This window comes from Penaeus japonicus, unplaced genomic scaffold, assembly GCF_977035675.1.
Source record: "Penaeus japonicus unplaced genomic scaffold, GWHDUDI00000001_assembly GWHDUDI00000008, whole genome shotgun sequence".
Classification (NCBI taxonomy): domain Eukaryota; kingdom Metazoa; phylum Arthropoda; class Malacostraca; order Decapoda; family Penaeidae; genus Penaeus; species Penaeus japonicus.
In genome coordinates this window covers 35208210-35231244 of record NW_028234410.1, presented here as the reverse complement: position 1 = coordinate 35231244, position 23035 = coordinate 35208210, and the positions used below count along the sequence as shown (strand labels likewise).

The 23035-nt window shown below is 45.2% G+C and overlaps 1 protein-coding gene across 5 annotated transcripts in view; it reads right to left on the bottom strand.

The window, feature by feature from the left end:
• Window positions 1–23035, bottom strand: part of LOC122255538 (uncharacterized) — a 94144-nt gene that overhangs the window by 10370 nt on the left and 60739 nt on the right. The window lies entirely within an intron of this gene.

Genomic DNA, 23035 nt, shown 5'->3' with positions numbered 1-23035 from the left:
AGAGAGAGAGAGAGAGAGAGAGAGAGAGAGAGAGAGAGAGAGAGAGAGAGAGAGAAAGAGAAAGAGAAAGAGAAAGAGAAAGAGAGAAAGAGAGAGAGAGAGAGCATCCAAACGAAAATACAGAAAATAAAACGAACAAGGTTCCCATAAACCCCACATCTCCGCACACCCATTCCCCATTACACGTGTCAGGCAAAACACACCTGCTTGTGGTTAGGCGACCGATTCAATCAACCATATCACAATTCTTACAGATATTAAACCTAAGAGGAAAAGGAAACAAACTGAAACTAAAATGACAAAATCCTTCTCAAGGACACGGAAGGTCTATTTCTGTGAGTTGAAATAAAATCTGGCAGGTAGAAGAAAGGAATCTTTCGGGGGAAAAAAATGGAGGGGTAGCACTATTTCGGCCAATATTAAGACATCCAGCCTTTTTCTCGCATTTTCTCTCTCTCTCTCTCTCTCTCTCTCTCTCTCTCTCTCTCTCTCTCTCTCTCTCTCTCTCTCTCTCTCTCTCTCCATCCCTCTTCCTCTCATCTTTTCCAAAACCCACGCCACTTCACGGAGAGGGAAATTCGCTTAGCATAATCGCATCAGAGCGGTCATTATGAGAGTCCCCTGCCAAGCATAAAACGCAATTTTCCTCAGCCTTTTCAAGCGCGGAGGCCAACAGTTAACCAAGTCGGCCCGGGCAAACTATGTATCATTTTTTCCCGTTCTTTCTAACTGAAACATAGCTAAGACACGGGCCAAGAACAAGGTAATCCACAGGTAATCTTCCCTGGTCGCTTTCCTAATGACCACATCATGCACACAAGCATGCAAACACACATCTATTTATCTATCTATATCTATTTATCTATCTATTTCTCTAAATAGTAAACACAAACACACACACACACACAAAGCAAGCACAGACACGAATCTGGTCACGGTTCGTTTTGCTTTAGCATTGCCTCTGTTCTGCTATTTGGAATAGTTTTTCCTGGCTAGTAAACAGAAGCTAATTTAGACTACACGTGAGAATGCTACTGCAAGCACGTGCGGGTAACAAAACACTCAACTCCAGTGGCCAAATCAAATCGCGCACGCACATACATACACAGACACACATACACTCAAAACCACACACTTGCTTCCATCCCCACAGACACTCTCCCTTCGCAGAAAGTATCACACTTGTCTCGTCACTCAAACACAGACTAAATCAAGTGTCCCACCCGTGTCCTCACTCCCTTTCCCCCCCTAGACTGCTCAGACCCATTAGGACATCATTTACCAACTGTGAAGGACACCCAATGCTACCTTAGGACATCAGGATCCACCTCGGGGACATGGAATTCCACTCTCGGACACCTCATTCCACAGTCGGACATCCAGTGCCGATCCAGGACACCCGGGAGACACCAACGTCCCCCGCGAAGGACACTCCCCCCCCTTCGTCGTCACCGCCACCACGGATCCTCGTCCTTCCGACTGGCCTCGCCGTAACCTCCCGCTGGTCCACCGCAGTGCCGCCCCGACGCGACCACTCTGGCGCGCGCAACAGCAGGTATATACATACACTCGGCACACCAAGACAGCGCGGTAACCTTACAAAAGTTTCACTATTCTTTCACTGTCACTTTCTCGCAGCGAGGAGCACCCCAGCTCTTCCTCCCCCACCGTTCCTCTCTCCTCTCATCCCCTTCCATTCCCCTCCCCCTTCCCCTCCCCCTCCCAATCTCGGTATGTACATCTGGTGCCGACTAACAGACAATTCCACCATTCCCCCCCTCCCCCTCCCTCATCCCTTTCCTCCTTCTTTACACCCCCTCTCCTCCCCTCCCCCCACTCTATTGTTTACTATACATACTGCTTTATAAATATCCCGCGTCCATTCTCTCCCTCTCTCTTTTTGTCAGGTCGTTAGTCAGCTTGAAGTGCGATAACGATAGCGGAGCGTGCCGTGCCGGCCGTGCCAAAATGGTGTCAACAACAGCAACAAAATACAAGAAACAAACAAACACAGAAATAGAAAAGAAGAGAAAAGAAAAAAAGGGCGAATATGAAGGCGATGATTATGGCTATGAAAAAAAAAGATGTGATCGAGATTTTTTTTTATCGTGATGGAGAAGAATAAGTAGAAACATGATAGGCAAGGGATGAAAAAGAAAGAAAATCGAAAAACGAAAAGAAAAAAGATAGAAAGAAACACGCGACATGAAGAAGCAAAAACATTCAAACATATTTCTTTACAGGTGATATAAAAAGTGAATTCGAGATGATCCGACCTATTTCCAGATCTTCGTACCTGACACTCTCGTCATCCTCTTCCACGTGTGATAACGAAAATGTAAAAAAGAAGAAGAAAAAAAACAAAACAATATATATAAAACATCGGAGAATGTAGATCCAACTCACAAGACGTAGCCTGGAATTAGAAAATCCCCGAAGACATGAAGAAGTATGACGAGTATATCTTACTCACGCGAACACGGCGAGCACACCAAGCACAGTGTACATTTCGTATATAGACCCCGAACGCACACCCCGGGATTCTTTAAGCTTTCTAGTCTTACCAACGAATGACATTTTTAAAACTTTTGTTTTGACTTGACTGCACGTGCTTTGATAGGAAACTCAATGAAATTTTTGGTTATAGATAGAGCTTCTGTCTGTCTGTCTGTCTCTTGTCTAATCATCACCCCACTGCCAATCCCTCTCCTTTGCTCCCCTTTCCCCTTTCCAATCCTTGGGAATTTGCGGTCTTTACACCCCTCCCCCTGTCCCTTGTTACCGCATGAGTTATCGACTTTGCGTTGATATTTTTGCTGTTTTTAAAAGCAAACAAAGAAAAAAAGTTTTTTTTTTCTTTCTTTTATTAAAGGCGACCTAAAAACCTGCATCCGCGACAACTTCATCGCCTCAACTTCTATCCTTTTCACATTCCTCTGCCCTTGCTTTTGCCTTCACTTCTGCCTCACCCCTTCCTCTTTCTCTTTCTCACTCTCTCTCCCTCCCCTTCTCCCTCTCCCTCCCTTCCTCCCTCCTCCCTCCCTCTCCCACCCTCCCTCTCTTTCTTTGTTTACGCCCTTTTAATAACCAAAGTTTTGCTTAGCTCATCCTGCCTCCTGGTCATCGTTCTCAGAACTCGTCCAGCAGATAGATAGATCCCTTTCCTCCATCGCAGACACGCATTTCTCTCGCCTGCCACTCACGCCATGTGCCTCGGACGCTGAATGCTCAATCACTCTCTCTTGCCAAATATCTCTTCCTCGTTGAAAGACAAGAGACACGCGTCCATACTCTGGAGATTTCTCTCTCTTTCTCTTTCTCTTTATCTCTTGTCTGTTTGTCTCTCTCCTCTTCTGTCTACCTCGTGATTTGTCAGTTGGTAGAGGGGGGGGGGGGGTTAGAAAGTCTTTATCTCTGTCTGTCTGTCTGTCTGTCTGTCTGTCTCTTTCTCTGTCTGCCTCGTATTCCGTAAGCTGTTTGACTGGCCTATTGTTTTATCTAGTCCACCGAAAAAAATGATTGTTGAAAAAAAAAAAAAAAAAAAAAAAAAAAAAAAAAAAAAAAAAAAAAAAGAAATAAATGAAATGAAATGAAATGAAATGAAGAAGAAGAAGAAGAAGAAGAAGAAAGAAGCAGGAAGTTAACCTTGTCGAGATCCTTCTTGACTTCCTTCTTGGGATTGACGAAATCTACGGGAATTGCTCACCGCCGTCTGATTCCCTTCTTCGTCCTCTTTTGTATGGTTTCTCTATTCGTATTCACTCTCTTTGTATTTGTTTCTCTCTCTCTCTCTCTCTCTCTCTCTCTCTCTCTCTCTCTCTCTCTCTCTCCCTCTCCCTCTTTCTCCATTTCTCTTTCCCTCTCCCTCTCCCTCTTTCTCCATTTCTCTTTCCCTCTCCCTCTCCCTCTTTCTCCATTTCCCTCTCCCTCTCCCTCTCCCTCTTTCTCCATTTCTCTTTCCCTCTCCCTCTCCCTCTTTCTCCATTTCTCTTTCCCTCTCCCTCTCCCTCTCCCCTTCCCTCTAGTCTCTATTCCCTCCTTCCTTCCTTCCCTCTCTCCCTTCCCCTCCCTCCCTCCGACCAGACTCGAGACGGGGCAGCAACAAGTACCCTGCATCTATAATGGCATGTTGCATTTGGCGGCGCGGCGCGGCACACTGGCACACACAGCTGCGGTGCCAATCTTTTTTCCTTGAAAAGAAGGACAAAGGGGGAAACGGAGGAGAGGAATAAATGTGGGGAGAAACGGAGGAGAGGAATAAATGTGGGGGGAAACGGAGGAGAGGAATAGGAGGAGAGGATAAATGTGGGGGGGGAAACGGAGGGATAAATGGGGAAACGGAGAGGAATAGTGGGGGGAAAACCGGAGAGGAATAAATGTGGGGGGAAACGGAGGAGAGGAATAAATGTGGGGAGAAACGGAGGAGAGGAATAAATGTGGGGGGAAACGGAGGAGAGGAATAAATGTGGGGGGAAACGGAGGAGAGGAATAAATGTGGGGGGAAACGGAGGAGAGGAATAAATGTGGGGGGAAACGGAGGAGAGGAATAAATGTGGGGGGAAACGGAGGAGAGGAATAAATGTGGGGGGAAATAAAAGAGGAGAAGGCGGAGGAGAGGAATAAATGTGAGGGGTAAACAAGTGAGGAGATGAAGGAGAGGGGAATAAATGGGGGGGGGGGGACGGAGGAGAGGAATAAATGTGGGGGGAAATGAAAGAGGAGAAGGCAGAGGAGGGAAATAAATGTTTTTGGGGGGATACGAAAGAGGAGAAGGCGGAGGAGGGGAGAAGGCGGAGGAGAGGAGAAGGCGGAGGAGAGGAATAAATGTGAGGGGGAAACAAAAGAGGAGATGGAGGAGAGGGAAATAAATGGGGGGGGGGGGATATAAGAGGAGGTAGTAGAAGGAAAGAAATGTGTGTGTGTGGTGGTGGGGGGGGGGGGGCAAAAGGAGAAACTTCGGAGGGAAAGCAAATGTGGGAGAAAACAAAAGAAAGATACAGAACATAAAACGGGGGAGTGTGACTAAAGAGTAAATGTGACCCGATGTACATAAATACATAGATAAATAAATAAAATAAATAAATAGAAAGTTCAAGGTGAAACTGACAAAAATGAGACATGTGATAAAGACACCGAGGAAACGGAGGAGGAGGAACAGAAAAAAAGGCCGAGAGAGAGAAAAAAAAACAAAAATATATACACGAGAAAGCGCATCTGAGACAGACAGACAGACAGACAAATGGACAAATAACGAAATACAACCCAGACCCGAAATAGAACTAACCCGATCTAGCCAAGCATCCATTCCCCACGCAGCGCCAAGCCAGGTGTTCAAGACATAGCTCAGCTAATCAAGAGTTCAGAACCAGGTGAGACCCCTGCCTTTGAGAACGAACACTCAAAAGAACACCCTAGTACACAGAACCCCCCCTCCCAACCCCCACCCCAGCCCCACCTCCACCCGGATGGTACAAATGCCCGCTGCTCCCCCTTACACCCACCCCCCTCCCCCGGGCTATTTGCGAATGCCCGAGCGGTGGGAACTTCTCGGAAGTTTTATGTGGATGCGATGGGGAGTTTCCAGTACTAAGCTATATAGAGAAGTGCTTTTTATTTCTTTTAAAGTCTTCTAATAATGTATTTTGGCAAAGGGTTCAATACACGACCTCTCATTCGACCCGAAATAGGAGATCGCGTTGGAAGACATGTAGCAACAATAATAATAATTATAGTAAAAATAATATTAGTAATAACACCGCCAATAATAATAATCATTAAATCCATAATATCATTACTACTAATAATAATAATCACCACCATCATTATTACTATCACTTTTATGAATGTGATTATGATAATAGTCATTATCATTATCATTCATCATCATCATCTTCATTTATAAAAGACTAACCGAGGAATAAAATAGTCGAATAAAATAAGAATAAAAAGAATATGAGAAACCCAATCGAATTTAACCCTAAATAAAGACAAAACAAAAAAAGGATATAAAGAAGAATAAGAAAAAATGAATAAAAAATGAGAAGGAAATAAGAAGAAACAAAAGAGAAAGAAAAATAACAATAAGGAGAAACAGAAAAACAAAAATAACAATAAGAAGAAACAGAAAAAAAAAGAAAAAGAAAAAAACAAGAAAAATCAGAAAACGAAAAAAAGAAAAAAAAAAAGAAAAAAGAAAAAAGAAAAGCCACACGCGACGATGGACACGCCGGTTCTGGCAAGGAGCGAGCGAGACGCTGACGGCGATTGGAGTGTCACCTTAGCGGCAGGTATGCGTCGCAGGACACACAAACACACACACGAAGGTTTGAGGAGCCGTTGGTGGGCGTGAGTGGCTGGCTGGATATCAGCCTTCGCTTTCTGGCGTTGGATGGGCGCCCTTTCGTTCCGCCCGTGGGCGTGTTTGCGTTCCTGTATGCATCGGTGTTTAATTATATTTAATATGATCACTCACACTCTCTTTATCTTTATCTCTCTCTCTCTCTCTCTCTCTCTCTCTCTCTCTCTCTCTCTCTCTCTCTCTCTCTCTCTCTCTCTCTCTCTCTCTCTCTCACATACACACACACATATATATATGAGTGTAGGAAGAGAAAGAGGGGGAGGGACGGAGAGAAACGAGAAAACATCAACGGGTCATTTGACATCACCACCAGACGCGCACAACAACAACAAAAGGATAAAAAGAAAGAAAGAAAGAATTAAAAAAAAAAACCGGCTTAACACAAACGAAACCGCACCAACCATTCTGAACTAATCCGAACAACAAACGACACCGTGGTCATTAATCCACATTCACAAGATGTTGCCGGGACTAGAGGCTACGGCAGACTCTCCGTGTCACTCACCCGGGAAGTGGTTGTTGGTAGGCAGCAGTTCTCCATACACGCGTCCAACAGGCCTCATTTCCAAAGCTAATCATTTTTTTTTTGTAGAGAGCTCTTTCTATATATGTAAAGATAACCATCTTGATTTCCGGGTGTTTATTCATTCCCCCCACCCCCCTTTTTTTTTTTTCTTTTATTGAGCGTGGACTAAATTCCTTCAAGACGTCTGTTCAGGAACACGTCAGAATAGTCGGTGTTATTAGTCATACTTGCCCGCTGGCTGTCTGTGAGTCATTTTCCCCAGCGTCTTAACAATGTCTCTCTTCTCTCCCTCCCTTCTCTTTCTTCTCTTCCTCCTCTTTGTCGCTCTCTCATTCGTCTCTCATTATCTTCTTTCAATTTTTTTTCTCTTTCTCATCCTGCTCCTCTTTCTCCGTCTTCACCTCCTTCTCCTTCTCCTTCTCCTCCTTTTCTCCTTTCTCCTTCCCTCTTCTGCATTTTTCTCCTTCTCCTCTTTACCGCTCCCTCCCTCTTCTAGCCTCAATTCCTCCTCGTTACTTTTTCTTCTCCTCCTCCTCCTCCTCCTCCTAACCCTCTCCCTTCCCCCTCCCCCTCCCCTTCCCCCTTCCTCCTTCCCCTCCTCCCTACCTCCGCCCCGGTCGCAAGCCTTTTGTCATATGACGTCCGTGACGAGTAGAACGTAACATGTAAACTTCCCAGGCGTTCGCAAAGGCAACGTCGCCATGACAGGAAAATGCCTTGCTTGACTCGGACAGATGACAGCGGACAGGAGGAGAGAGGGAGATGGAGAGATAGTCAGGGAGAGAGAGGTGAAAGGAGAAGGAGGAGGAGTAGGAGGAGGAGTAGGAGGAGGAGGAGGAGGAGGAGGAGGAGGAGGAGGAGGAGGAGGAGGAGGAGGGGAAGTAGGGTGAAGACGGGAGGAGGGAGGAGAGAACGAAAGAGAAAGAGTGGGAAAAAGAGAGAAGGAAGAGATATGAAAAGAAGGCAAAAGGGAAGAATGGGGAAGAGGAGAGGGAGGGAGGGAAAGAGAGAGAGAGAGGTAAAGAATGGAAGAAAACACAATAAAAGAGGGGGAGGGATGGCAAGAGAGCAGATAATCAGCAAAGTAAATAAAACACATAAGAGAGCAAGACACAAGGCGAAGGCACAACAACCCCACAGCGAGACGAGGCAAGCGCTGCGTGTGTGGCTCTTCAAGTTGCTCGCCTTTTTCCGTGGGCAACGTGCAATTAAAACGTGTCGCAGTGCCATGAGATATGCCAGGCAAGCTTGGCACGATAGCCTGATAAATCGCCTCCACCAATTAAGTCTTCTCGAGTCATGCAATCTATAAGCAGACCCCGAGGCGACCTTGCCATGAACGAGGCCCAAGGTGGAGGTTGGGGTACGGGGGGGGGGTGATTTATATTTGTTCTTTTCACTTTACAGGAGGAGGGGGGTGGGGGAGGGATATACATGCATACAAGACAAGATATTCTAACACATGCATATGTGTACACACACACACACACACACACACACACACACACACAGACTCACTCTCTCTCCCCCCTCTCCTTCTCTCTCTCTCTCTTCCTCTCCCTCTCTCTTCACTCCCCTCCCCCAACGAAAAACAACAACAACAATAAATACGACACTAAAGAACAAAATAAAAACTTCCCCTTCTAAAAAGTTTAAAAGGATCCCCACCGCCCCCCGCCGAGCTCTAATAGGACATGATCCGCGTCCATTACACCTTGTACAGAGATCATGCACGTCAGTCACGCACGCAAACGCTCGTACATCAGTCACGGGGCGGGGAGCCGGAGGAGGATGGGGGGGGGGGAGATATATCGACCAAGGTACCCACTTGTGCCCATGCCCAGCCCATAGAGACTATTTACAGCACTTCCGATCGCCGTGAAGGGGGAAGGGGGACGGTTTGGAGGAAGAGAGGGGGGAAGAAAGATGAGAGAGGGGAAGGAGGAGCAGAAGTAAGAGAATGAGGAGGTGGAGATAAGATAAGGAGAAGGATAAGGAGAAAAGGAAGTAGGAGAGGGAGGAGGAGGATAGGGCAAATCGCGGGCTCGAGAATGCCACGGGCGTGAGTGAGTGAGTGAGTGACCACCGACGGGCGAGGGAGTGGGTATCAGAGGACAGGATGCCCCAGTGCCACATCCTGTCCATTTCTTTTTATCATTATTTCTGTCTGCCAGAAATTGTCACTCCTACGTTATGGGTGGGTGGGGTTGGGGTGGAGGAAGGAAGGGGGGAGGGAGGGAATGAGATAGGAAGTGGAGAAGGGAGAAAGGGAGGGAAGGAGAGAGTGGAAGATGGAGGGAGGGAGTGGAGGAGGAAAGGAGAGAGTGGAGGAAGGAGGGAATGGAGAAGGGAGGGAAGGAGGGAGAGAGTGGAGAAGGAAAGGGAGTGGAGGAGGGAGGAGCTAAAGAGGAAATGAAGCGTGAAATTTGCTTTTGTTGCGTGAAATGAGGATAATAAGTGAGGGAGGACGCGACAATAAACGAGAATAAACAAGAAGAGAAGAACACGTGACACACACAGCCGGCTAAGGGGCGATGAGGATGCAAAGCAAAAGAGATAAACAAACGAAATAATCCAATGAAAGAAAGAAAGAGAGAAAGAAAGAAAGAAAGAAAGGAAGATAACATCACTACCATCAGATGAAAATAAAATAAATAAACGGTGCTGAATAGAAGAAGAAGAAGAAGAAGAAGAAGAAGAAGAAGAAACAGGAGAAGGAGAAAAAGAAGTAAAACAAATCACATCAATAACAACAACAACAACAACAACAACAACATTAATGATTCTGATGATACAGAAAGAAAGAGGGAAGACGAAAGAAAAGAAGCACAGGAAAAAAATAAACGAAAAAAGAAAGGAAGAGGTGAAGAAGAAGGAGAAGAAGAAGAAGAAGAAGACGAAAACAGAGAACAAAGAACAAAGAAACAGGTGCGAGAGAACAGAATGCACATCAACCCAGCTCGCGAGAGTCTCTTTTCAACTGTTCTAAAATGTTCTCTCGTGAAGAACATGCCAAGTGCCTGAACGAGTGCGAGAGGATGACTTGGGGGAGGAATTTTCACGAGGAGGAAACAGCAAGAAGAAGAAGAAGATATAGAAGAAGAAGAGGAGGAGGAGGAATAATAATAATGATATGAAGTTGTAGATTTAGGAAGGCGGAGGAAGAGGAAGGAGGGGAGATGGGATGAGGAAGAAGATGTTGACGAGAAGAGAGGAAGACGATAATGAGGAAGAGGACGAGGAGAATAGTGGAGAAAAGAAGGAAAAAGAGAGATAGAGATAGAGACAGAGAGATAGAGAGAAAAAAGAAAATGAAGAATAAAACTTAAAAGAGAGAAATAAGAAAAGAAGCATTCTAAGATGAATAAAAATAGCATGGCGAAGAAAATACACATAAGAAAAGTGAAACGAAGAACGGAAAAAAACGAACAAAGAACTATATGACAAGGTAAAACACGCATGCGTGCCCGTACGCACACACAGGTATCCACTCCCCCCCCCCTTTCCTCCACCACCAAGTTTACATACACCTGTAAGCACACACATAGCTACCTAACACGCCCCTCCTCCCATCCCCCCAACCCTCCATCCCCTCTCCCCTCACCCTTTCTTTTACCCCCTCCCCTCTCCCCGCCCATCCTCCCCCCTACTCGATAAACCTGCTAAAAATTCCCTAATACCGAGAAGAACGAGGTGAGCTTGGCAACGCACCCAGATTCAAGGTTGGGTGACTCGTTCCTTTTCAATTCGCTCATTATTCGAACTGTTTATCTGTTCTTTCTTTCTGATGCATTTATTTTATTTTGTCTTTTCATTATTTTATCTATTTATCTATCTATTCATCTGTGTATTTACTTATTTCTCTGTATGTACGTGTGCGTAGAGGAGGGAGCAGGGGAAAAGGCGGATGGAAGAGGAGGAGGAGGAGGAGGAGGAGGAGGAGGAGGAAGAGGAGGAGGAGGGAGGTGATTGCAGATGAGGAGATTTGGGAACTCATATATTAATGACAAGTAAAATTACAAAACAAAAACAATAATGATAGTAAAAATTATGACGGAGATTGATGATGATGATGGCCACGATAATTGTAACAGCAACCGCAACAATAAATAAATATTTCATAACAACGCAAATCCCGACCTACAATCTATACCCGAACCCCATACCAAAAGCAAGAAAGAAAATAAAAAAAATAATAAAAACAGTGCTCTCCGCCATAAATATCCTCGGATTTCCGGTGCGGACTGTAGACCGCATAGCCGAAATACCTGCAATGGAGGGAGCATTCGCCTGGTACGTCTGAGGTCCCGGTCCGTGGGTGTTGCAGTGAGTTCATTCTCTACATTCAAAGTTGGCGAAAGGAAGGGGGGGGGGGTGGAAGTCTAAAAATCTAGTATTGGAGTTTCGAAAGGAAGGGGGGAGGGGAATGGAGGTCTAAAAATCTAGTATTGTAGTTTCGAAAGGAAGGGGGAAGGGGAATGGAAGTCTAGAAAACTAGTATTTTAGTTTCGAAAGGAAGGGGGGAGGGGAATGGAAGTCTAGAAAACTAGTATTTTAGTTTCGAAAGGAAGGGGGGAGGGGAATGGAAGTCTAGAAAACTAGTATTTTAGTTTCGAAAGGAAGGGGGGAGGGGAATGGAAGTCTAAAACTCTCGTATTTTAGTTTCGAAAGGAAGGGGGGAGGGGAATGGAAGTCTAAAACTCTCGTATTTTAGTTTCGAAAGGAAGGGGGGAGGGGAATGGAAGTCTAAAACTCTCGTATTTTAGTTTCGAAAGGAAGGGGGAAGGGGAATGGAAGTCTAAAAATCTAGTATTGGAGTTTCGAAAGGAGGGGGGAGGGGAATGGAAGTCTAAAAATCTAGTATTGTAGTTTCGAAAGGAAGTGGGGACCGGAGGGGAAGGAAGTTTTAAAACTCTCGTATTTAGGTGTTACAGGAAGGGAAATGGAAGTCTAAAAATCTAGTATTGTTTCGATTGGAGGGAAATGGAAGTAAAAGTATTGTAGTTTCGAATCCTTATGTGGAAGTCTAAATATCTATTACTGCAATGTCAAACACCAACGATTAATTTTAAAAATATTTAGGTGCTACAACGTCAATATCCAAACATCTAGCCTTCTGTTTATTGTTTCTCCAAAGGGAAGTGTGGAATTTATAAAATCTATTATATCAATTCCAAAATTGTCTAATCTCGGTCTTGCACTGAGCTAGTAACACAGAAATTCCCAAAATTTAACATCAAATAATCTTTTAACATAACGCAAAGGAAAAATACGTATATGTAATAACCCTTACATCCAACGAGATAAAAATCTAAAAATCTAGTAACCTCTTCATCCGGCTAGGTAAGATATCTAAAAATCTAGCAACCTCTATGATAAAGGACGAGGGAAGAAATCTAAAAATCTAGTATCCTCAAATGGGAGCGCGTACGGGAACAATAACACGCAAGATAGTTTCACATTCTTAAAATCGCATGCAAGAAAGCACAAACAAAAGCATGGAAAAAGAGGAAGAGGGAAAAAAAAACAAGGTAACAAGAGCGGTCGAAACAAACCCAAAAATAAGATCGAAAAGTAACAAAAGAAGTGAAAGGAGGGTCATGGTGGATATAAAACGAACGCAAAGAGAAAGCCCTCGCAAAAACCGCGCAAAAGGGAACGAAAAATGGCGGGAAAAAAACTTGCTAAATGTTGAGAGAAATCCAGCGAGAGAGAACAATAAACAGCAAAACATTTTTTTTTCTATTAAATAACATGAACAAAACCATCCAACACTAACGATACCAAAGTAGGAAAAAATGCAATGGCAAAACAAATGGAGAGAAGAAAAAAAGTAAGAAAAAGTAAATGAAAATAATAATAATAATAAGAATAATAAGATGAAGATGAAGAAGAAAAGGAGAAAGAAGAAGGAGAAGAAAAAGAGGAAGGAGGAAGAGGAGGAGGAGAAGAAGAAGAAGAAGAAAAAAAAAGAGGAAGAAAAAGAAAGAAAGAAAGAAAACAGCGTTTATCAAATAACGCGAACCAAACCAAAACCATCCTACCAAACTACCAATCAAATCATCAACAACGGCAAGACCACAGCAACCACACTCAACAACAACGGAAACCACACAACCGAAAACCACGCACGAAATACAAGGCCTGAAGGTCGAACGGTCGACCAGGAAGAGGTTCATATCCACCCCCCCCCCTTCATATCCCTCCCATCCCCTCTCCCCCCTCCCCTTAACCCCTTTGAGGTCGTTCGGACACAGATCAGGCCCTAATAACCTTATAGAAGCACGTGATCGTGTTAGAAAACGGGGGGGGGGGAGGAGATTAGGGGGCACGCCACGAAGCATGCGCCTGAGAACCGCCTTCTACCCTCCCTCTCCACCCCCCTCCCCTCTCGTCCCTCCTCTTTTCCCTTCCTTTCCTCCTCCCTTCCCCTCTTTCCACTTCTCTTCCCTCCTCCTTTCCCCCCCTCTTCCCTTACCTCCTACTCCTTTCCTTTCCTTTCTACTTTCCTTTACCCTCGTTTCCCCCTGCCTTTATACTTTCATTTCCTTTCCCCTCCTCTCCCCTCTTCCCAATCCCCAATCCACAACGGACCGAGTGCCGGGCTATCTGCCTTGCTCGCTGGCTGGCTGGCTGGCTGGCAACGATGCAATGCCACGGTGTCACGGTGCCACCTGAAGGATGATGTTACGGCACTACATTGCACTCTTTGACATTTCCTATTAACCTTGTCTCATGACACGAGTGCTCCCAGGTGGCGGAGGGGAGGAGAGAGGATGGGGGAGGGAAGAGGAGAGAAGATGGGGGGGGGGGCGGAGAAGGAGGAGAGGATGGGGGGGGGGAGGAGGGAGAGAGGGGCGAGAGAAGGAGGGAGAGGGGGAGGTGAAGAAGAGAGGGAGAGGAGAGAAGGAGGCATAGGAGAGGAAGGGGAGGAGAGAGGGAGAGAGGAGGAAGGGGAAGGAGAGGAAGGGAGGAGAAGTAGGGGAGAGGAGTGAGAGCGAAAGAGGGGGAGAGGGAAGAGAGGAGACAGAGCGTGAGAGGGGAAGGGAGAGGTGAGAGGGAAAGGTGACAGAAAAAAGGCAGGGGGAGAGGGTGAGGGAGGGGAGAGAGAGTAGGTAAAACAACGGAAAACCATGCTATATAAACAACAGAGGGTGTTTGAGGAGGTCAAAAAAGAGGAGAAAAATAAGACTAAGGGAGAAAGACAGGAATGAAAGAGGAGCAAATGAATCACATAAAAAAATAAAACAAAAGTACTAAATAAGAGACTGCAACGGAAAAAAAACCGATGAAGAGTTAACGAGGAAGGAAGGAAGGAAGAAGGGGAGTGAATAGAGGAAGGAAACGGAGACAGAGATAGTGAAGAATAGAAGGGAGTGAGGGAGGGGAAAAGAAGTAGGAGGGAGGAAAGCAAAGGAAGGAAGGAGTGGAGGAAATTCACAGAGGGAAGGGGGGGGCATAGGAGGGATCCAGGAGGGAGAAGGAGATGGGAGAGAAAGGTGTGGAAGAAAGCAGAACTAGTGAAGGATGGAAAATGAGGGGGGAGGGGGGGGAGAAAATGAGGGGTAAGAAAATGGAGGGAATAAAGAGGAAATAAGTTGATGAAATGAGTTGAAATAAGAGAGGAAAGGGAGGGGGAGAGGGACGGAGGAAGGGCGAAGAGGGACGGAGGGGAGGTAGGCAAAGAAGCGAGGAGGGGGGGGAGGAGGAGGAGGGGAAAGGAGGGAGGAAGAGAGGAGGAGGAGGAGGAGGAGGGAGGGGGGGGGGGGGGGGGAGGGGGGAGGAGGAGGAAGAGGAGGAGGAGGAGGAGGAGGAGAAGGAGAATGGGTGGGAGGGGAGGAGGGAGACAGGGAGGGAGGATAGGATAGGAGGCAGGGAGGGAGGATAGGAGGAGTGGGGGAGAAATGAGAAGTGACAGGACCAACTCAAAGTTACAATTGGCGAGCGCAACCGTTTATTAGGCAAGATCAGCCAACGTTTCAATCCATCCCGGCTCTATCAAGCGAGGCGTAGATGGGGTCATAGTGGGGGTGGCGACGGAGAAGGAGAGAAGGAGGGAGGGGAAGGATAGAGGGAGGGAGGGGAAGGATAGAGGGAAGGAAGGGGAAGGATAGAGGGTGGGAGGGAGGGAGGGGAAGGATAGAGGGAGAGAAGGGGGGAGGGGAAGGATAGAGAGAGAGAGAGAGGAAGGGGAAGGGTAGAGCGTGGGAGGGAGGGGAAGGATAGAGGGTGGGAGGGGAAAGAAGTAGGTATAGAAGGAGAAAGGGAGAGAAAAGTGGAGAGAGAAAGGGAGGAAAAGGACGAAAAAAATAATATAAATAAGTAGAGGGAGAAATAAATAAACAACCCATAAGCAGCCCGAAATCAAAATATCGAATCCAAACAAAAAGAAGAGAAAGCAGGCCAACCAACAAACAAGCAAACAAGCATACAAAAACAACAAAGAGTAGACGGAACAAGAAAAAAAAGAAGAAGAAAGAATGAGACACACTATTAAGGCCAGTGGCGGATTAAGGCAACACAGAATCCCCTTAGGCTATGGGGACCGCTAAGCAAAACGGAGCCACTTGCAACTGTAATAGATAATAACGAGGATTGCAACAAGGATCATAATAATGGAAATATCAATAAGGAAAACATATTGGGGATGGAGGTAATGATAATATATAGATAATGATTACTATGATAAAGGTGATAATGGAGCAATTGTAATAATAATAATGATAACAAAAATACCAGTAGTAACAATAACAATGGTAATACCAAAAACAGCAATAATAATAATGCTAATTCAAATACCAATAATCATAGTAATACCAATAATGCTAATTTAAAAAAATGATATAAACAATACCAATAACAATAATGATAAAAACAATAACAACAACACTAACAATGCTGACGACGACGACAACAACAACAACAACAACAAAACAACAACAACAGCACCAATAATCCTAAAAATCAGTCACATAGACAATATTTCACCTCCACATACCATGCAGTCTACACAGCGCGGAATCGAGGAAGCAAGCACAGCCCAAGGGAAGGAAAGCAAACAAGCGGCCGAGAAAAGGCTCAAGGTGAGAGAGCCAACGGGGAGGGGGGTAGGGGGAGTAGGGGGGGAATATGACAGGAGGTGGGAAGGGATCTGTGTTTGGGGGAGAGAGGGAGGGGGCGGGGGAGAGGGGGGGGGAGAAAGGACTGATAGGAGAGGGAGGGACGTGAAGGGAAGGGAGGGGGGAAGATGGTGAGACGTGGGGGGAGGGAGAGGGAGAAGAGGGAGGAAGAGGGAGGGAGGGAGAGAGAGGGAGAGAGAGGGAGAGAGGGAGGGAAGGAGAGAGAGAGAGAGAGAGAGAGAGAGAGAGAGGGGGGGAGGGCGGAGAGAGAGAGAGAGAGAGAGATGGGGGGGGGGCTGAGAAAGAGAGGGCGAGAGAGAGGGGGAGAGAGAGGGCGCGAGAGAGGGCGAGAGAGAGGGAGAGAGAGGGGGAGGGGAGGGGGAGGGAGAGAGAGAGAGAGAGAAACAGAGGGAAAGGGAGGGAGGGATGGAGGAACAAGGGACGAGGCGGCGGAGACGGGTGGGAGGGAGGAGGGGGTGGAGTATGGGGGGAGGGGCACCACCGCGTTCGGTGCACATGCACTTGGCTGCTCTTTGTGAGAGACTCGACTTTCACATGGTGGCGGTGGCTGCCCGGTACGGCGGAGGGTGGAGGAGGGAGGAGGGAGGAGGGGAGGGAGGAGGGGGAGGGAGGGAGGGAGGGGGAGGGAGGGAGGGAGGGGGAGGGAGGGAGGGAGGGAGGAGGGGAGGAGGGGGAGGGAGGAGGGTAGAGGGTTTGGATGGAAGGGGGGGGGGCGAGTGGAGGGGTAAGGAGAGGGAGACTCGAGAGAGAGAACCGTTTACGTAAGTCCATTTCCACCCATCCCGGATTAGGAGTTGGAGAGGAAGGAGAACAGGGGAGAGGGGAAGAGAGATAGAAAGAGAAAAGAAAAAGAAATAAAAAGAGGGATACAAAGTATAGAGAGTGAGAGAGAGAAGTAGAGGGAAGAGAAAGAGGGAAGAGAAAGAAAAATAGAGAAGAGAAAAATAAATAAAGAGGAGAGAAGAGAGAAAGAAAAGAAGAGAGAAGAAAAGAAAGAAAGAGAAGAAAAAGAGAAGACTAGAGAGAAAGAACGTAACAAAAGGGAGCATAGACTGAGTTGCAAAGACAATCGGAGATGAAGACAGTGAGTGTCAAACAGAAGCAGAGCAATTATAAAAGAGAAGAACATCGAGGGAAAGAACGATGACGAAGGGGTAAGCGACAGGACTGAATGATAACAAGGGAAGGATGGAGAAAGAAGGAGAGAAAGGGAGATGAAAGCCAGAAAGCGAGAGAAAGGAAAGCCACGTGTTGAGAAGCCACCGAGGGGAGGGAATGGAAGGGGGAGAAGGAGCGAGGGGGAAAGAGGGAGGGAAGGAAGGAGGGGAGGAGTGGGAGGGAAGGAAAGAGGGGGAGAGAGGGAGGGAAGGAAAGAGGGGGAGAGAGGGAGGGAAGGAGCGAAGGAGGGAGCGAGGGAGAAGGGGGGAGGGAAGGAGCGAAGGAGCGAGAGAGAAAGAGAAAGAGAAAGAAAGAGAGAGAGAGAGAGAGAGAGAGAGAGAGAGAGAGAGAGAGAGAGAGAGAGAGAGAGAGAGAGAGAGAGAGAGAGAGAGAGAGAGAGAGAGAGAGAGAGACAGGGCGTCTGTGTGTCTATATGTGTGCATGTTTGTGCGTGTGTGCGTGTCAGAGTCAACGGTCTTGCAGGCAAAACTAATGGACTGTTGCACCGAGGTTCATCACAGTAACATCACTGCCTCTACTGCTCGACTAACAGCACGTGGGTAGATGTGCGAGGGGGAGGAAGGGAAGGGGGGGAGTGGGGGAGAGAAATAGCGAGGGTAGGAAAGGGTGAAAGAAAAACTGAAAGGGTAATTAGGATGAGAAGGGAGGAGAATGAGAAAAGGAAGAATAGTAAGAGAAGAGAGGGACAGAAAGGAGAAGAGGAATAGGAGGAATGGAGGAGGAGAAAGAGAAGAAGAAAAAAAGATGAAAAGGTAGAAATATAATAAAAAAAGGAAGAAAAAGAAGAAGAAAAGGAAAAAGAAAAGGAAGAAGAGGAACAGTAAGAAGAAGAAGAAGAAGAAGAAGAAGAAGAAGAAGAAAAGGAAGAAGAGGAACAGTAAGAAGAAGAAGAAGAAGAAGAAGAAGAAGAAGAAGAAGAAGAAGAAGAAGAGGAAGAAAAAGCTCTATTCTCAGCCAACACCAAGAATCTCCCCATAGTGACACGGGTTTCCTGGCGCAAGAGAGAGCAACATACAGAGGAGAATGAACACTGCACATTCTCGCAAGCACATAACATACTCGGATTACTTTCAAATGGTAATATGTTGACTTTATTCTCCCTCAAGATGAAAAAGTTGCGATAGAAAACCCTGGAAATTTATCGTGTCATCATTAATATTTCAGAAGAGAAAACATTTAAAAGCATGTTCTAAAGCAAAATCATTAAGTAATAATAATAAAAAAAAACATACACGCACACGCATAGCACGTACATACACACCATATAGATATTTCGATGTAGGTGCGGTACTGATACCGGCAGACATTTTGATAGTAAACACGAGTGTTCCTATCTTTATATATGCATCTATGTAAAGTAACTGACTACATCAAATAAATATATATCATAAGCATTTAACACACCAATAATGCGTGTTTAACAATAGCTGCATCAAAATACTCGTGTTGTTGCGAAAGAAGACCTAAAAACAAGTGACAGAATGAGCATATTTCAGACAAAGGAGCTGCGGGAACACCGCGGCTTTGACTCATGGCCTCGGTACATGTGTACTCAACAGGCGCGGTTGTCATGGCAACGCCTCAACCGCCATTCGCTTTCCTTTCTTTCTCCTTTCCCCCAGACTTTTACTTCATTTCTCCTCTCTCATTTTCCTTCATTTTTTAAAATCTCTCTTATTTATCATAAATATCATTCCGACCTCTTCGTTTGTCTCGAGGAAGAAGAGGAGTTAATTCAAGAGGAACTTTGCAGAAAGGCGGTACAGGATGTGATGCCTCGGTCCAAGGCGGCTCGGTCACTTCCGCCTCGTCATCACCCCCTCCTCTTTCTCTCCTTACCCTATCCTGATAAAATAAGGGTGCGGTGACTAAGGATATTGAATAAAACAAGTAGAAACACACAGACACAAACAAACACACACACACCTACGCCCACAATGAAGAATAATCTTGAAATCAATACTATATTTCTTTATTTCTTTTTTTCAAACACACCTTTCTCTTAGGTTGAATATCCTGTCAAGCAGCTTCTATAACCACATCCACCCGTATCCTTATCTCTCTCACGTTATCATCTAACTACGCACCTCCTTCGCCTGCTCTTGCTCCTTATCAGTGTCTTGGCTTCAGTAGGTGCACAACTCCTCCAGCCATATTTTATCCTGCAACATTTGCCTAAGACGAATTCAGGGTAAATGCCTTTCCAAGAGACGGAGGGAGAAGGCCCTGAAAGTCGCTCATCTTATGTATTTGTGTATGGGTCGAGTTTTCTTTTTACAAGTTTTAAAATATCTGAACTCATGTTCCCGTTTTTTTCAAAAGTTATGAAATCCGGGAACGACCTCTTTCAAACGGAGGCTGCATTACGGAGACGGATAATGGTGATAATGATGGTGCTGGCGAGGTATATGACCAGAGGACATTGCACATATGGAGCCTGCAACGATAACACAGGCTGGCGTTACACAATAAGCCCTTACGAAAGGCAGTGAGGTCATACGACTTGCAGTTTATTGTATATTTTTATTTTGAAGGTTCCTTTACTCAGATATTATATATATATATATATATATATATATATATATATATATACATATTTATACATACATATATATATATATATATACATACATATATATACATATATACATATATACATACATACATACATAATATATATACATACATACATACACACACATATATATAGTTATATATATATATATATATATATATATATATATATATATATATATATATATATATATATAAATACACACATACACATGTATGTGTGTGTGTGTGTGTGTATGAGAGAGAGGAAGAGAGAAAGAAAGCAAAGAGCAGAGCGTAAGAGGGGTTTGAGAAGTCCGTCGTCCGTCTTGGGATCGTCTCTCCTCAAACTGGTTCGTCTTCAAGGAAATGCGATCCCCTGAGACGCCGATTCGCACTGGGAGAAAATAAAACCTTCACCTGGAGAAATCTGGGCAGCAATGCGTGTCTCGGAATTCGATACAAAAGAATCAAGACAAAATCCGATGCAAGAAACAACTCAATTACGTACAGAGTTTCCATGCCACACTGATAATGAAATTCTATTGTATCCAGAAGATATGTAAAGTCCAAGACTTCCATAACAAATAATCATGATATTATTAGCATTAATAGAAATAATAGTAATAGTATTATTAATAATACTAGTAATAGTATTATCAATAATAATAGTAATAATAATAAAAAATAATACAAATAATAATAATAATATCAGTAACATTAGTAATATTAGTATTAAAAATAACAATGACGATGACAATGGTAACAATAACAATAACAATAACGATAACGATAACAATAACAACAACAGCAATAATAATGATAATTATAATATCATAAACAATAATCCTCCTCATCATAATGATAATAACACCAGTAAAAATGAACAACAAACAATAACAACAACAATAAGGACAAAGACAAGGACAAAATGGTAATAAGACAAAAAGCAGGCACCGCGACCGCCTTCAAGAGAGCAAGTGAGCAGCGTAAGCAATGCAATTCCCACCATAAGCCGACCCCAATCTGACCCTCCATGCCCCAGCTGCACCTCTGGTATTGATTACTCGGTGCGAGCGAGTTCAAGTGCCCGCAACCGACCCATCCGCGTGGACGTATCAACAGGATGTTTCTCTCTGATATGACCGAGCCGATGCGTATAATATGTAATACATGTGCCACCTTGCCATGCGGGCGGTCGGTCGGGCGGCTGGGGTCGGTCCTCTCCCCTCGCCTCGATATGACGAAATCACACTCTCTATCATCTCCCTCCGTATTGTGTGTGGTCCGTTTATACGGCTGTTGATAAAAGGGTCGGCCTTATCATTATGCACTCGGGTATGTGCATTTCGGGGGCGTTTGATCTGACAATTTTTTTGAGCCAAGGGAGGGAGGGGAGGGGGGCCCCGTACATGAACGACTCCTGCACAGACTGCGCAGGGCCAAGAATCCTACGGGACGGAGGTCGTTAGGAGGTCGTTTTCGTAAATCGCGGAAGAACACATACGAGGCGGGAGGAGATTAAGGATAACAAAACTCATCTTAATATCGGGTTAAGTTAGACTTGCAAAACTCTAGCTAAAGGGGAAAAAATAAAAGAAAGAAGAAAAAGAGAAGAAAAAAGAGACTGTGTAATGTCACCACGAAGGACGCACGCCCATGGACCAAGGGCAGTCAAAGGCAGGTCGTGGGGTATCTATCCTGAGGGGCATCCACGTTGAATAAGGGGGTAGGTCGGTTGGTTGCTGTTCACGTGACCGCCTCGTGAAGAAGAAATCTTGAGCACTCATGCCCCCAGACTTTCAACGAGTCTTCGCTGTTTATGGTACGGTCATAAGATCCCACAGCCTCGCCCAGGATGGTGTGGATGACGGACGTCGGACGGCCTGAGTGTCGGAGAAGCTTAATCAAGCCAGCCAGAAAAGCCTCTCAGGAGAAAACTAAGTAAATAGTCAAGCCACGCCACGATTCCGATGCTGCTAACGCCTCACTTTTCGCCATGAGAAGCGTCAGCACCATGAGGCAAGGGCAACAGGTGCGACGCAACAACACGCTCCCTTTTTCATTACCTTCGTCGACCCTTCTTAATTAGGATGTTTCTTTTTCGTTTAAATTATATCATGATGATTATGTTAATAATGATAACAATAATAGTAATAATAATAATAATAGTAACAATAATAATAATAATAGTAATAATAATAGTAATAATAATAATAATATTAATAATAGTAATACTGATAATGATAGTCCTACTGATAACAGCTGATAACAGCAACTACAATAAAATCAATAATAAGCTTTCTTCTAATCCGCAATGAGCCCTTCAGCTGAGGGGATGTTCACCTCCCCAAAAGAATCACGTGGCCCAGGCAGATGTAGGCCCCGTAGTGCCTAAAGCTTAAGCTCTAAGCTGAAGCCCCTCACGTACAGCACAGATACACAGTACACCCCCATACCCCGTACGCTACCCTCCCCCACCCACACACAACTCTACCCCCACCCCACGCAATCCCCCCACCTAACTAGCTATACTGTTTTTTTTCCCCTAATAGTTGTGCTACTTTTACGTTAAGCTGTTTCACAATTTTCCTATTATTTTTTTGCGGCGGGGGGAGGGGGTAGGGTACCATAAAATTAGCACAGAAGAAGACCAAAAAGAAGCAGAAGCAGAAGGAGGAGGAGGAGAAGAAGAAGAAGAAGAAGAAGAAGAAGAAGAAGAAGAAGAAGAAGAAGAAGAAGAAGAAGGAGACGAAGAGGAAATATATAAATAAACAAATAATTCCATAAAATTACAAGCCTACGATAAAAGAACACACACACACGCGCGCGCACAAGCAGTGCAGCCATAAAATTACAAGTTTACGATACACACACACACACACACACACACACGCACACACAATCAGTACAGCAAGCTAAATCCGGAGTGTCCGCGAAAGGCAACAGCCTCAACAAACCACTTCCATAATGCATAGATGCCCCTCTCCTGCCCCCCCCCTCCCCCCTTATGAAACTCTAACGCGGTCTCACTAGCCGTTCCTTCAATAACAAATGACTGGCCAGAACAGCGAGCTATGCCTATTTTTTTCAAAGACTGGTCAGTAGAAAGCACTTTTTTTTAAAAATAATAACAGACATGAAACTAATTGCTTCATGGACATTCTCAATGATAAAAGTTAGTGGTGCCACGAAGTCAGTCATGTGGCACCATCATCGGCAACCCAATTCTCACGTTGCCCTTCCCTCTTATACCCACAAGGCAAAGGACGAGGGTGG